The sequence below is a fragment of the Neophocaena asiaeorientalis genome, unplaced genomic scaffold (assembly GCF_003031525.2).
Source record: "Neophocaena asiaeorientalis asiaeorientalis breed wild unplaced genomic scaffold, Neophocaena_asiaeorientalis_V1.1 scaffold1091, whole genome shotgun sequence".
In the NCBI taxonomy this organism is placed as follows: Eukaryota; Metazoa; Chordata; class Mammalia; order Artiodactyla; family Phocoenidae; genus Neophocaena; species Neophocaena asiaeorientalis.
Window position 1 is genome coordinate 210,822 of NW_020175444.1, and position 12,458 is coordinate 223,279.

At 44.0% G+C, this 12,458-nt stretch overlaps 1 long non-coding RNA gene across 2 annotated transcripts in view; it reads left to right on the plus strand.

The window, feature by feature from the left end:
• LOC112415193 (uncharacterized) overlaps nt 1–12,458 on the plus strand; it is a 60,512-nt gene that overhangs the window by 35,896 nt on the left and 12,158 nt on the right. For both annotated transcript variants that reach the window (XR_003006293.1, XR_003006292.1), the window contains one exon: nt 3,838–4,016. This is a non-coding gene — a long non-coding RNA (uncharacterized LOC112415193). The remainder of the gene's footprint in view (nt 1–3,837; nt 4,017–12,458) is intronic.

The window sequence follows — 12,458 nt, forward strand, 5'->3', positions numbered from 1 at the left end:
AAATATCCACAGGCATATATACAACTGATGCCACACTCAAGGCACACCACTTTGGGCACCCAGACTATATCTTCACACTCATTTTCACACAAATCTATGTCCCTAGGAGCTCTAGACAGATGCACAGAGTTAGCAGAACTATCTAGAAATTTCCAGCTGAATTTGACATTGTTAAGAGGAGTGCAAAGGCGTACAGCGGCGTTAGACACCCCGACACCCATCTGCACACGAACAGGAACATTAACACGAACACCTACACCAAGTACTACAGGCAGAAAGATGCGGGCCGTACTCAACTACGTACGCTGCCGACAGAGGGCGCTGCAGCGAGGCGGTCCCCGCGCGGCGACCCGGGTCCGGGAGCGCGCCCTCTGGTGACTTCTCCATCCCGGCCTTTGGTCCCAGCGGCGGGGGAAGTTCCTGGGACCGGCCGGGTTTAAGGTGGGTGCAGATTTCCTCACTAACTTTCCTCGCAGTCTCAGTCGGGGAAAACGGGGAACCCGGGCGAGAGCGGCGGAGCTTCGCAGCTGCACACTTCCTCCCTCCCGCCATTTGTCCGGGCCGTGGGAGGGCGAGGGCCCGCTTAGCTGGCAGTCCCACTGGTTATCCGGCCTTGAGCTCTGGCTTGGGCGGAGATGTTACCTCCAGCTCAGAGGGCCTTCTCCTGTCTCCTCTGCCCTCTAGGCTTGAAGGGGGAACGGAAGTTCTTCTCAAGTTAAACAACAAGGCAAATGTCATATATCTAAGATATATGGTTATGTGAACAAAGTAGGTTGCATTGCATGTTGGTGGTATGATCCTGTGTGTGTGTGTGTGTGTGTGTGTGTGTGTGTGTGTGAGAGAGAGAGAGAGAGAGAGAGAGAGAGAGAGAGAGAGCGCGCGCATGCGCTTTTTACAGTGGGCGTCCCTGAGGAGTATAGCTAGGAGGTGATGGGACCTTTTCACAGTTTGACTTTTTGTTGTTGCTGTTGTTGTTATATGATACACAGACTATTAAATATGTATTAAAATATGTACCAAGTTGGGGGGGTTCTTTCCGTAAAAATGCTTTCATTTCCCCCTGCAAATCATCAACGGTTACTGAACAGAAAATTTTAAATGAATTTGACATGAAATAGTTCCACTAATTCATTTACAATGGTAGCACCACTACAGATGAGCCCTTTTGTGACTCTCCGTAAATATATACATATGTAAAATAAGACAAAACATTAAAAAAATGTGCTCATAAAAGCATCTTCAAAATTTTAAAAAATTGATCTGAAACATAAAATCTAAGTAAAAATAGCATGCTAGTTATGCAAAAAAAACTTCAGGGTTAGCCTTGGCCCCCGCTTTTCCACTAAGATTGCAGCCCCAGGGTGAGTCTTATATGAAGAGTGTGGGACCACCATTGTTCACCAATGCCAAGTAGGCAAGTAGTAGGTGTTTAAGAACATAGGCTTTGGAATTAGAGACCTGGATTCCAGCACCTGCTCTAAAAATTACCTAACTTCTCTATGCCTCAGTTCCAACATCTGTAAAGTGTGATTAATAATAGTACCTGGTCTTAGGTTTGTTGTGAAGATTAAATGAGGTACGATGCAATGCACTTAGCACAGCATCCGGCTGAGTGATTAATAAAGCACTGCTCTTACTCATTTATTCATTTACCCTGCTTGTCCCAGGTAACTCACTAGGGGACATCGAAGATGGCAAGAGGAACGAAAGAAGTCAGGGAATTCATGTGAGGAACCAGGATTAGGGCTCCTAATCGTCCTCATGCAGTGAAACCACATGACTACAGTTGGGCCATTACTTTGGCTCTGAGCATCCAGGTAGCCAGGATGAGAAAGAAGAAACTGTACTTGCACCACCTCTGCCCCAGAGGACTGACTACCTATTCTGATGAGGCCACTTCACCCTCTGAGGAAAGTAGTTCTCATACTTTATCTACAGATAAGAAAAAAATTCAGGTTTGGGGGACCCACCCTCAGAGATGGTGACTCAGTAGATCCGGAGTGGGGCACAGGAATTTGCATTTTAACAAGTTTGCAGGTGATTCTGACATGGGGACTGTGGTCCACACTTTGAGACATGTTACACAACCCTCGTGCTGTACTGCCTGGAGATACATCCCATGCATTACTCATCTCTGGATACCCTACAAGGCCAGCCAGCACTCTGGTGATGTTAGCCAAATGCCCATGTCCTGATTTCATAGAAGAGGTTTATCACCCTGTCCCACTTCACCATTCAGACACTGACCCCAGGCAAACTGAACCAAAGCTCATGATCTCCCTGTGGCTTTTCCTGTGGGAAAGGAAGCTCTGCTGACAAACAGCAGGAGTGCTGAGCTGTAAGATAGAGAGGATCCCCCTAGAAACTGAAAATAACTTGAAGAAGTTTTTGACCACAAACCTTTTTTTTCCTAGAAGAATGCTCCGAACTTCTAAAGTTTCAAATAAAGGGGAAGCCACATATACTCTTTACAATTGAAATATTTTTAGAAAATTACACAAGCAATACATGTATGCATGCTATTGTAAAAACTTCAAACCATACAAATAAAGATAGAATAAAAAGTTGAGGCCCTGATTCACGTGGCTCCCAGAGGTCACCAGTGCCAACACTTTGGTGTATATTACTCCAGAGTCTACTCTTGGTTCTTTTCTATGCCTTTCTTTCCTCTTCCTCCCTACCTCCCTCCCTCCCTTCCTTATCTAAATGGGATCATACTGTACATATTCTTCCGCAAATTGCTCTTTCCTTGTGACAGTCTGTTTTGTGTCCGGTGGCCTCCTATGTCTTCCTACAGGTCATCTAGAATATTCTATCGCTTCAGGCTTTGTTCCCCAGCCAGCTTCACTCAGGCTCCTAAAATGGCTCTTCAATTCCAGGCATTAATCCACACAGGACAGCATCTGGGATAATAAAAGACTGTCTTTTCTGGTGTCTCTCTTAGGAGCAAAGAATTTGTCCCAGAAGCTCCCATGGCCTTCTCCTTGTCTGCTTGGTCCCCTTGAGTCAATCATTGAGAAAGAGGATGGGCGTACAATGAAAGTGTTAGCCAAGTCAGGTTTGCCCCTGAGCTGTTAAAGGATCCAGATCCCACAGGAGTGGATACTCCAGTGAGGTGGAAATGGCAGTGCAGCAAGTCAAATATGTCTCATAGGTGAGCCCGACTGGTTAGTTCTGCCAATGAAGTGAAGAAATATGGCCATTTTGTGGCTCATGAGGACCAAGTCTTCTTCCCCCAAATGGTCAGCTGCTTTTGAAGGGACACTTGGAGTTTAAAGGCATTGGCAATAATTCCCACCTGCCATCTCAGAAATGTGTGTTCTTGCAGAAAAAAGACTGGAAGATTTTATAGACAAAAATTTAACCATATATTTATATATCTGAGTGGTAACAACTGTATGTGATTTTTGTCTCCTTCTTTGTGATTTCCTAAATATGCCAATATGTCCACAATGAACTTGTATTACTTTTCTAGTTGGAAAAATGTCATTGAAAAAAGAGATGAATGAAATATACAAAAAAGGCAGAATGTTTAGTGGTTAGGAATTTGACTTCTACAGCCAGACAGACCTGGGTTAGAACATGATCCGTATGTCAAATATAATTGAACGTGCTCCTGGATTATAACCTTCTCCTGGGATGAAATTTGCCAAGTCACTGTGAAGTGCTATGCTTTATGGGTAGTGATGGAGAGGCATCTGTCCTAGGTATGACGCTTCCTAGAGGCAGAAGACTGCCTGAAGTAATCTCATTCAATTATTTCAAGTGTCCTTCAAATGCCTATTTTTTGTTTTAGTGCTTTGTAAAAGATCCCTAAAGTCAGCTTCCTTTTTACAGAGACTAAGATGTCTTCACCAGCCACCTCCCCTTCAGCAATGACTCTGATCACGTTTCTATAGTGTCATCCTTCTCTCCCTGGCCTGTGCTTTGAAGGCAGCAGGTGTCAGATGTAGTCACTTCTGAAGTTCATCATCCAAGTGGGCATCTTTGACCTGCTCTACTGGACTGACTGCAAAGTAAGTCAAATATTCCACTCTGAAATTGATTTTTCAATTTGAATATGGAAATCTTTTTTCTCTTCCTCTCTAAGTGCAATTTTATGTTAATCCCAGTGAAAGGAATGGGTGTGTGGACAACTGGAAGGAAGTGGGTGTGTCCTGGGCTGTAGAATTGCTGAGGTGTTTAAATGCTTATGCTAGAAAGGTGTGGAGACAGTTGGTCTGGTCTTGCAGTTATCAGAGACAGGTAGAACAAGGCAAAATGGGACAAAGGTGGAGAGGGCAGGCATCTGGGGCAAAGCCCTACCATCTACTGTCTGATGGTCCCTTTCTACATCAACTCAAACCAAAAGACAATTATTGCATATCAGCTGGCCACCCCTGCATTTGTAGGATGAATTGTTAAACCACCATTTAATAAAGCATATTCCTGTTGCTACTCATCCTGGTGTACACAGACTCCTCTAACCAAGAAGTAACATGACTAAAAATCAGGACCTGTGATTTGGTGCATCTCCCATTGTGACTGTTGATTTGAAATTCCCATTTCAGGCTACATTCATTTCTCTATTCATAGGAATTTATATTCTTCTAGGCTGTTATTATATCTTGCTCTGGAAGTCTGCTCAGGAAGATAACTATTGACCCTAGTCTCTTGCCCTGTCATTTTCTCGCCAATGTTTGGGTTTAAAAATTCTATTTATCTATCTTTATTTTTGATGGTGCTTTAAAAAAATAACTCATGCTTCTGGTTTAAAAAAATCAAATAGTACAAAGGTTATTAAATGTGTTTACTTTCTTGAGGTGGCTCCTGGACTCCCCAGTGTGAAATTGCTTATACCACAGCCAAGTGAGGCTGTGCTAAACTTACCCTTCACATTTGGGGATAGTCTCTTAGTCATTGTACTTGAATATGTAACAAACAAATAGACAGAAACTTAATTTTATTTATGTTTTTTTCACCAGGTGAAACATGTTCTTTTAGGCCTTGGGAGATAGAATTGTAAGACTTGGGCACTGCCACCAACAGGTTATACTCATGTTGGGTAGACTTGATAAGGCATGAAAGTTATATGATGCCAAGACAAAAATGTGGCAAGGCACTGAGTGGGTGATTAGTAACCAAATGAATTTATGCGTAAGGCATTATCATGTTTGTGGTGTAAGCACCAGTGGTGATGAAACACCACTCTGTAGGCATTGAGAGGCCAGAGAAATTTAGCAAAAAGGAAAAACAGCATCCTCAAGTATAGCAAGAAGCAGCACAGCAAACAGACCCTGGAGTTGAACAGTCTTGTGTTTTGGCCTCAGCTCTGTTCTACTAGCTGGATGATCTTGGGCAAATTCCTTCAACTCTCTAAGCCTCTGTGTCCTCATCTGAGGAAGATGGCAATGCTCATAGTACCTACCTCAGAGGAGCTATCAGGATCGAATTATGTTTTGCGTACAAGGTGGATCAATAGATGGTAACTCTTTTTTCTTTTTTAACATCTTTATTGTGGTATAATTGCTTTACAATGGTGTGTTAGTTTCTGCTTTATAACAAAGTGAATCAGTTATACATATACATATGTTCCCATATCTCTTCCCTCTTGTGTCTCCCTCCCTCACAGGCTGTGTTCACGCCGCCAACCCCAGTCCTCTCCCTGCACTCCGACCGAAGCCCGAGCCTCACCTCCCAGCCCCGCCCGCCCTGGCGGGTGAGCAGACAAGCCTCTCGGACCGGTGAGTGCTGGTCGGCACCGATCCTCTGTGTGGGAATATCTCCGCTTTGCCCTCTGCACCCCTGTTGCTGTGCTCTCCTCCGCGGCGCCGAAGCTCCCCCCTCTGCCTCCCGCAGTCTCTGCCCGCGAAGGGGCTTCCTAGTGTGTGGAAAGCTTTCCTCCTTCACAGCTCCCTCCCACTGATGCAGGTCCCGTCCCTATTCTTTTGTCTCTGTTTATTCTTTTTTCTTTTGCCCTACCCAGGTATGTGGGGAGTTTCTTGCCTTTTGGGAGGTCTGAAGTCTTCTGCCAGCGTTCAGTAGGTGTTCTGTAGGAGTTGTTCCACGTGTAGATGTATTTCTGATGTATCTGTGGGGAGGAAGGTGAACTCCGCCTCTTACTCTTCCGCCATTTTCCCCGCCGTCACCACTACACCTTTTTATGTCCACAGCGATTTCTTGAATGACAGTTACGTGCTAAGTCACTGTGCTAAGTTCAGTGGACACAGCTGTGAGCAGACAGACTGTGTCCCCACAGAGGTAAACATGTATATGCAGAGGATAAAATCATATGAGGGAAATGAACTGTGGGTGAGACAGGCTAACAGGGAGACCTCACTGTAATAGGTCAGGGGAGGCTTGTGGTCCAGTGTTTAAGACTCCGTGCTTCAAATCTTGGGGGCACGGGTTCAGTCCCGTATTAGGGAACTAGGATCGCACATGCTGCACAGTGTGGCCAAAAAAAAAAGGTCAGGGGAGGCCTTTCTGATGAGGTGGAATTTAAGATGGGACCTGAGAGTAAACCAGGATAAGAGGCAGCAAGACGTGCCAGCAAGACGTCTCCATCATGGGAACGGGCTTGCTGTGTGTGAGGAACTGAAAGGAGGTCAATGTGAGCAGAGCATGGAGGACAGAGAGGAGGGACGCCCAGCAAGGCTGAGACAGGCCTGGGCTAGATGCTATATCACAAAGACCTTGTGTACTGGCACCTTGAGCACCAAAAGGTAGAAAAGCCACTGAACTGAAGCAGCTCCAACATCCAAACCAAGATCAGGTACAAATGAGGTCCCTGAGAGCTGCAAAGCATTATTGACTGGACCAGAGGTTTCCAAACCATCTCAGTTTATGGAGCCCTTAGTACCCCAGTGATTTTTTTCATGGTGCCCTTAGGCCAAAAGAAATACATAATGGTTCCATTTATTAAGTAGTTAGTTCCAAACAATGTAATGTCTTTATGTCCTAACAACTTTTTAGCAGTCATTTGAAAAAATGATACTCATAAATTGAAAGAAAATAATCCTATTTTTATTGCATTGTTAAATCACCTGGTTACTAAAGGGATGCACATGCCTGTTGGGCACTGGACAACAACTCAACCTTTGGAATCAGATTAGACGCTGCCACCTTTATTTCCTGTTCCACAGACTTCCTTATGGGACTTGGTTTTTTTTTTTTTTTTTTTTATCACAGTTACTGCAGAAAACATGATTTTGCAAAGGTATGCCATCATTGAAAGAAATGCAGCATGATATAATGTTGACATTGAACAACCCTAAATTGGTGCAGTGTTCAACAGATGCTGAGTATTTCACGTTTCCCTTAGGGAATTTCAAGTATCTCCTAGCACTTCCGTGAATTTATATGGTGCCTTGGGGTGACTTGGTATACAGTTGGGGGACCACAGAAATAGACATATTACTTTCAGACTGTGGAACGAATATATTCCTTTGCCGCTAAATCCTTTCTCAAATCCATATTTGAACACATAGTAATATTATGTGTGAGAATTCCAGGAAGGAAAATCACCACCTTTCTGGAAATTGTGTCCTATTTGCGCATAATTCAATAGGGGTGGCCCCAGAGTGCTAAGCCAGCCTGGCTGCTTTGGATAGAGGAGAGGAGGGGAAAGGTGAGAAATGAGTACAGATCTTCAGCAACAGCATGAAAGCATGTGCTGTTGAACAGAGGAAATGAGTATGCAATGTGCAATAGAGATTTGGGGACCCCTGATGAAGCAATGAATGCCGGGATTCTGAAGGGTTGGTTGTTGTCAGAACCCGCAGTTAAACTGGCTAAGCCTTGGGGCGTTGACCCTCGTAGTCAGGAACATCCGGCTAGAAGATGATTATAGAACATGCAGAAAAGGAATTCAACACCTAGCTCTACCAACACATTCCTTTGGTTGCTCTCATCTGTTTCTTCTTTTTTTTTTTTTTTCGGGTACGCGGGCCTCCCACTGCTGCGGCCTCTCCAGTTGCGGAGCACAGGCTCCGGACGCGCAGGCTCAGCGGCCATGGCTCACGGGCCCAGCCGCTCTGCGGCATGCGGGATCCTCCCACCGGGGCACGAGCCCGCGCCCCGTGCATCGGCAGGCGGACTCTCAACCACTGCGCCACCAGGGAAGCCCTCATCTGTTTCTTTAGATGGATGCCATTCTTGGTGACTGAGAGAAAGTGTGAGGATTAGTGAGCAGATGAGCAGACCTGTATTTGGAATGCTCCAGAACCTTGATGCAGTATAAGCACCGTGTTGTTTCAATGAATGAACAGTAGCCAGTAGAACCAGTTGACTTTAAGGCAGTTTAACTTTCTCTTTCTGCATGTCATCATTTATGCAAATTTTCCAGGGTGGTTGAGACACTGATGAAACCAGTTTGCATGGAGATAACCTTATATCATCCTTGTGATGGCTGGACCCAGGAAATCAGCTGGAGAATCCACAGTATCACTCAGAGGTGAAATGTGTCCTCATTGGTCAACACTTTAGGCATGAGAAAATCCACTCTGAATGAAGAAGCGCTCTTAGGTTGGCTTAGGCCATCTATCTGGTAGATGATCAGAGAGAGAGAGAGATACTTCCCTGGGGGAAATCCCTAGCCTTGGAAATTTTGCACTTGTTGGCATATTGAAGGGTCCAAGTTCTCTTTGCAAGGTGTAGTCATCTGGGTTCCCTCCTGGATCCACTGACTTGTCACGGTTTGCCACATGGAGAGTGGTTCCAGTGGTCAATTAACAAAATTTAAAAAGCATGGCTTTATTGGGGGCTGGGAGTGGGGATGGAAAATAGCAATATATCCCTTCAAACATGGATGACCTGGACTGGAGCCACCTTTCCTCACTACATATTACATTTAAAGTAAGCTCGTGCTACCTTTTGAGGTGGAATATAGGGCATAGTTAAACGTAATGGTCTCTAAGAGCCCAGATGCTTAAACACCAACTACCATTTATTGTTTATATGGCGTTGGGAAGGGTACTCGATCTTTCTGTGCTATACTTTCCTCATGTTACAATGGGGATGGTTTTTCTAGTACCTACCACAAAGGGCTGTTGTGAAGATTGGAGGAGATACTGAACAAAGAGGATTCATATGCTCTATGAACAGGACCTGGTTTACAACAGACATTCAGTACTTGTTTTTTTTTGAGACTCCTGTCATCCAGGACTAGATAAATAGATTATAAGGTCCTTTGAGTCAAGATGCCTATTTTCTCTTTCTCTTGTAAGTCTTTCAATCTTTAGAACAATGTTGAGCACAGAATTGGTGCTGTTGATTAATAACTTATAAAAATATTTCCCAGTGAATACTCAGGCACTTCTGAAAGTTGCAAGAGCTCTCAGGGTACTTGGTCATAAAACTAACAAACACACCAAGATAGTCCTTGATTACAGTTCCAGATGCTCATATCTCATTTTCTTCAATATCCACTTGAAAATTGTATTTATTTATTTTAAAATATTTATTTATTTTTTGTCTGAGTCGGGTCTTAGTTGCCCCACGTGAGATCGTTCGTTGAGGTGCATGGGCTCTTCATTGTGGTGTGTGGGCTTCTCTCTAGTTGTGGCACACGGGCTCCAGAGTGCGCAGGCTCAGTAGTTTTAGTGTGCAGGCTTAGTTGCTCCACGGCATGTGGGATCTTATTTCCCAGACCAGGGATCGAACCGGCGTCCCCTGCATTGCAGGACCGATTCTTAACCATTGGACCACCAGGGAAGTCCTGAATATTGTATTCTGTCTTTGTTGAGATGATCTCATTGTTCTATTGGAACTTTTTGGAGTTAAGGCTTGAAGTAAAGACCCTTTATTAGCCTAAACTTGCAGGATGACAAAATCTAGGGCTTTTAGGAGCCAGGTAGAAAAGGTAAACAGGGCTTCCCTGGTGGTGCAGTGGTTGAGAGTCCGCCTGCCGATGCAGGGGACGCAGGAAAGTGAAGGGTGCCGTGTATATGGTTCTGGATGGTCCTGGAGACATCAGAATACTAGGACAGTCATGTCCCATCTAAATGCATTCAAATTCAATTTTTCAAAATTTAGACTTCATTTTTAATATCAGTTTAAGGTTTACAGCAAAATTGAGGGGAAGGTACAGAGATTTCACATAAACCCCCTGCCCCCCCCACATGCACAGCTTCCCCCATTATCAGCATCCCCATCAGAGTGGTACCTTTGTTAAAACTGATGAACCTACGTTGACATGTCATTATCATTCAGAGCCCATAATTTACATTAGAGTTCACTCTTGGCATTGTACGTTCTGTCGGTTTAGACAAATCTGTAATGACATGTACCCATAATTGTGGTATCATGTGGAGTGTTTTCACTGTCCTAAAAATCCTCTGCCCTCTACCTATTCATCCCTCCCCTCCTCAACTCCTGGCAGCCACTGATCTTTTTACTGTCTTCATAATTTTGCTTTTACCAGAATGTTATGTAGTTGAAATCATACAGTATGTAGCCTTTTCAGGCTGGCTTCTTTCACTTTGTAAATATGCATCTAAAGTTCCTTTGTGTCTTTTCATTATTTGATAGTTCATTGCTTTTTAGTGCTGAATAATATTCCATTGTCTAGATATACCATAGTTTATCTATTAATCTACTGAAAGACATCTTTGGCAACTATGAATAGAGCTGCTGTAAACTTTATAAAAACCATTTGCAGGTTTTTGTGTGGACATAAGGTTTCAACTCCTTTGGATAGATACCAAGGAGCATGATTGCTGGCTTGTATAGTAAGAGTATGTTTATTTATATTTTATTTTTGGCTGCGTTGGGTCTTCGCCGCTGCGTGCATGCTTCCTCTAGTGGAGAGCAGGAGCTACTCTTTTTTTATTTAAATTAATTAATTAATTTATATTTTATTTTTGGCTGCGTTGGGTCTTCGTTTCTGTGCATGGGCTGTCTCCAGTTGCGGCGAGCGGGGGCCACTCTTCATCGCGGTGCACGGGCCTCTCACTATCGTGGCCTCTCTTGTTGCGGAGCACAGGCTCCAGACGCGCAGGCTCAGTACTTGTGGCTCATGGGCCTAGTTGCTCCACGGCATGTGGAATCTTCCCAGACCAGGGCTCGAACCCGCGTCCCCGGCATTGGCAGGCAGATTCTCAACCACTGCGCCACCAGGGAAGCCCAAGAGTATGTTTAGTTTTATGAGAAACTGTCAAACTGTCTTCCAAAGTGGCTATACCTCAATTCAGTTTTAAAAATAATATTGTAATCACTACAACAAACATGTCTAGGGGTGGAATTTGACTGTACTGACTGATTGTAACCTCTGGAAAGGGTGCTTAAGACTTGCCAAGGTATAATACAGCTCAGAATTCTACACTAGGAATCATAGTGAATACAACTTCTCTTGATATCTCCTTGGTCCACATGAAAAATATGATGAATGAACAATTATCTCCTCTTCAAAATGCTCAGGACAAAAGTGTTTTCTATGCAATGCAGATACCAAACACATCCAGGAAGCTAGGGATCCTCTCCAAGGAAACATGAAAACAAGTGCATTTATTTATTTATTTATTCAGCCATTCCTTCATCCATGAAACTTTTATTGAATTCCTAGTGTATTGTTTGGTTGAGGGTAAATCCCTTTTCTTTTTCTTTTTAAAAAAATATTTATTTATTTGGTTGTGCTGGGTCTTAGTTGCGGCAGGTGAGCATCTTAGTTGCGGCAGGTGAGCTCCTTAGTTGCGGCTAACTGGCTCCTTAGTTGTGGCATGTGAACTCTTAGTTGTGGCATGCACGTGAGATCTAGTTCCCTGACCAGGGATCAAACCCTGGCCAGCCCCCTGCATTGGGATAAGGGAGTCTTAACCAGTGCTCCACCAGGGAAGTCCCTAATCCCTTTTCATAAGGAGTTTACAGTTTAGCGGTGGAAATAAGCCAAGGGCTCAGATGTCTATTAAACAGGACAGGATGAGAGAAGGCTCAAAGTCCAAATGAACCGCTAGGGGAACAGAAGGGGTGGAGAGACCACGCCCACTTGGGAGGTTGAAGGCAAGATTACATGAAGGAGGAGGAGTCACAGTAGATTTGAAGGAGAGGCTGTACTGTTACAAGGAGAAGAGGGTCAGTCGGGGAGGGCTAGGAAAATGCGCTAGAAAAATGCAGGGGCCCAGTGTCTAGGAGACACCCATTTGTTCTACCCTGGAGTTTAGTGTCCACAGGAGGAAAAGTGAAACAATGAAGCTGGAAAGATGACAGCAGACAGGTATGCAAATAATTGACGAGAACAGTTGAGCACTATGAACAAAGCCCAATTTAGGACCAGAGAGAGAAGTAAAATTCTTGCTCTTCACTGAACGTGGGCTGTTTACCCTAAACTCTCTGTACCTTGGTTTCCTCACCTGTAAAATGCGGATAATACTAACGCATTATTATTTACTTCTTGTAATGTTCTTACAAGAACTAATGCTACTTGCTGAGTAAAAACCATGTGTCATGCTTTATGTGCATTAATTTATTTTATTGTCACAACA